Source organism: Miscanthus floridulus, chromosome 5, assembly GCF_019320115.1.
Source record: "Miscanthus floridulus cultivar M001 chromosome 5, ASM1932011v1, whole genome shotgun sequence".
Classification (NCBI taxonomy): Eukaryota; Viridiplantae; Streptophyta; class Magnoliopsida; order Poales; family Poaceae; genus Miscanthus; species Miscanthus floridulus.
This window is the reverse complement of record NC_089584.1, coordinates 95,473,382-95,476,774: the sequence shown is the minus strand read 5'-3', so window position 1 is coordinate 95,476,774 and position 3,393 is coordinate 95,473,382. Positions and strand designations below refer to the sequence as shown.

Here is a 3,393-nt window from a genome sequence, read left to right as displayed (position 1 = left end):
CCTAATATGTTTCCCTTAAAAAATGGTTTAGACCAACGAAATTTAATAACTTATAAAAAGCCAGTGTGAGTTAGAACTTGAAAGGATGGAGTACTATTCAATTTCACATTGAGCCTGTTCGCTGGTTGGTTTCTGGACTGATAAGTCCGGTTGGTGCTGGTTTGTTGTAAGAGAAAAACGTTGTTGGCTGGCTGATAAGCCCCGACTAAAAACCAACGATCGAACATGCTGTTGTCCTCTCGATCTCCCGCACTGTTATTTTATTTCGCATATTGAGTACAGACACAGTAGCAGTACCTTATCTGTTTTTTTTAAAACATCTTCCTAAGTCTTGTGACCGTTACAATCTCTGACATGCAAAAGTCAAAACATAGCTTGATGCGTGCCTTGACCTTGATGCCTGTGCACGCGCAGAATTGTATTGCAGCCATTAAGCCACATGCGAATGTACAACACAGCCTCAGTCAGCACCAATCGATATTTGTCCCAACGGCAACGGCCATTATCCACGCGACCCCAGCGACTGCGAAACCGTTCGCCCGTGGCCGCCGCCGTTCACACGTCGGCGTCACATCAACCGCGAAGAACTTGCCGCCAGACCACCGCCAATTCACCATTAATCATCGTGCACCACCTGGACAGCGTGCGGACAGACAGTAACACGTCCTCTTCTGCGAATTCTATCCACTCCACCCCTCGCCGCGCCCCCGCCGGGCCAGACGCCCGGACCTCATGTCCTCGCCGCTCCGTCCGTCCGTTTCCCCACGCATGTTCCCATCATATTCCACGCGCCCTCGCCGGTCGTAACCACCGGGCAGCCACCGCCCGCTCACTCAGTACGCCGCGCCCCACCACCAGCTCAGCTCCAGCCGTGACGGTGTACCCCGCCCCGCTTCTAGCCCAGCAGCCCCCTATATGAACCAACCCCACCACTCTCTAGACTCTGTACCCACAAATCCACACAATGGCAAGCCGCATCGCCATGGCCGCCGCGTTCCTGGCGCTGGCGGTGGTTCCCGCGGCGCTGGCGCAGGCTCCCGGCCCCGCGGCGACGCCGAGCGGCCCGCCGAACGTGACGGCGATCCTGGAGAAAAGGCGGGCAGTACACGACGTTCATCCGTCTGATGAAGGAGACGCAGCAGGACACGCAGCTGAACAGCCAGCTCAACAGCTCCTACGCCAGCAACGGCGGCGGGTACACGGTGTTCGCGCCCACCGACAACGCCTTCAACAACCTCAAGCCGGGCACGCTCAACTCGCTGACGCAGCAGCAGCAGGTGGCGCTGGTGCAGGGCCACGTGCTGCCCCAGTTCTACAGCATGGACTCCTTCCAGACCGCCAGCAACCCCGTCCGCACCCAGGCCTCCGGCCGCGACGGGCCCTACACGCTCAACATCACCGCCACCACCAACAACCAGCTCAACGTCTCCACGGGCGTCGTCGAGGTCACCGTCAACAACGCGCTCAGCGCCGTCAAGCCGCTCGCCGTCTACTCCGTCGACAAGGTGCTCCTGCCCTTCGAGCTGTTCGGGGCCAAGGCGCCCGCCGCCGCGCCCACCGCGTCCGAGGGGAAGCCCAAGAAGGGTGGCTCCTCGGACGCCGCCTCCGGGCCGGCCGGCGCCGACGACGCCGCGCCCACGGGCGCTGCCAGCGCCAGGGCCCTCGGTTGGAGCGTCGCTGGCCTCGCCGCTGTTCTTGGCTATCTGTTGTGAGAGTGAGACCGTCATTTCTATTTCTAGGGACGGACGACGAGCTAGTTGAAGATGAGAATGCCATGCCCGGAGTTGATTCGGTCGGCTTCTTCCATCTTTGTCTGAGATTGTCAGTGGTGGTGTTCCCTTCCGATGCCCTTCTTTCTCTCTGTTTATTTAAATTTCTTTGATCTCGCTAGCTTCTTATTTGTATTATTGGTGGTTTGTAAGATTGGGTTATGATTCGATTATGCGTCTGCGGCTGTTGATACTGCATCACTACTCTTGAGTAAAGCGCCGACAAATCTCTTGCACGAGGTCACATCCGGATGTCGCAAGAGATTTGTCGGCGCTTTACTCTTGTTCGGTGAGACAATGATTCGGCTACCGAATCGGACAATTAACGTAATGTTTAGTTGGTCCAAGTGTGTTTTCTGATTGATGCCATTACACGTTAGTTTTCGGTTTTGGATTTATCAACAATGGGGTAGGCTAGTAATGGAGTTGGTGGAAGAGAGAGCAAAAGGTTTGGGGGAGCACGTGGTGCCAGGTTCGTTTGGTAACCAGTCGATTCTTCATTTCTTCCACTCAACTGACAACTGGAGTACTTTTCTGCATGGAACAGCCAATGCAGCATCTTTGGTTGAAGGTTTGTGGCTTTCTGAAACCAGAAATTTCATCTAACGTGCATACTGACTCATCAGCCACTCATATAGTCATCACATATAAAGTTGTTTTCGTTTTAACTCTCTAATCCAAAATTCTCTCGACATGTCTCATCATTCAGGTCGCATTGTCTTCCCAGGGCACTCTTGTTGCTCAGTTAGAACAGCTATGACGCAGATGCTTTCCACGTCCTGATTCATCGCGCCGGCACGGCATATACCCTGAGTTCGTACCGTAGCCAAGCCTGATCGCTTGCTCGTATCTGACTTATAAGCCATGACTTATCAACCAACGAACAATATTTTTTTTTCCACATCAAACCAACTAACCATACTTTCAGCTATGGTTTATAAGACTAGCTCAAACGACCAGGGGAATCCTGCACCAGTCAGGCGTTTCTGCGCTGTCATGGACTCAAGCGGGGGTATATACAAGTTGCGACGCATCGCTACTCTCAATCATCAGCGGCCAGCCAGCACTGTCGGCACAGTCCGTTTTGCTCCGCTCGGATGATTGGGCACGCATAGTTGGTAGCACTAGGAGCCACTTTGGCACCGTTGGACCACCGGAGCTTTTGATTCTTTTGGTTTCAAAATATACTGTGCGTGTCGGTGCATCGCTACGGAATAACTAATAATTTATAGTAAAAAATATATGGATTATACGATAAAATAATAATACTATAAACATTAAATACCAACGTTAAAGTGATAGTTAATCTAAAAAGCATAGTTTGTGAAATTAACAGTCACGAAGAGCGCGACGTCGTAGGCTCACAAACTCTACTGTATAGACTTTTCTGTGATACGGCTAGGATCATGCTCGTGCGTTGCAACGGGAACAAGATAATGCCACGATAATTTAAATTCGATCGTGCGTTGTATTATTAAAAAATGATTTTGACCGTGATGTTCCCAACAATCAATTTATAGCCTATAGTTGTAATTTTAGATGGAGATATTTATTTAAATACCCACGCATCTCCTACTCACAACAATCGTAAACCGTATTTGTAGTTACATATATAGTTTTTTTT

The 3,393-nt window shown here is 51.3% G+C and overlaps 1 pseudogene; it reads left to right on the top strand.

Annotated features, from left to right (window-relative positions):
• The first annotated feature begins 744 nt into the window (after positions 1–744).
• LOC136452665 (fasciclin-like arabinogalactan protein 11) lies at positions 745–1,995 on the top strand (annotated as a pseudogene).
• The last annotated feature ends 1,398 nt before the right edge of the window (positions 1,996–3,393 follow it).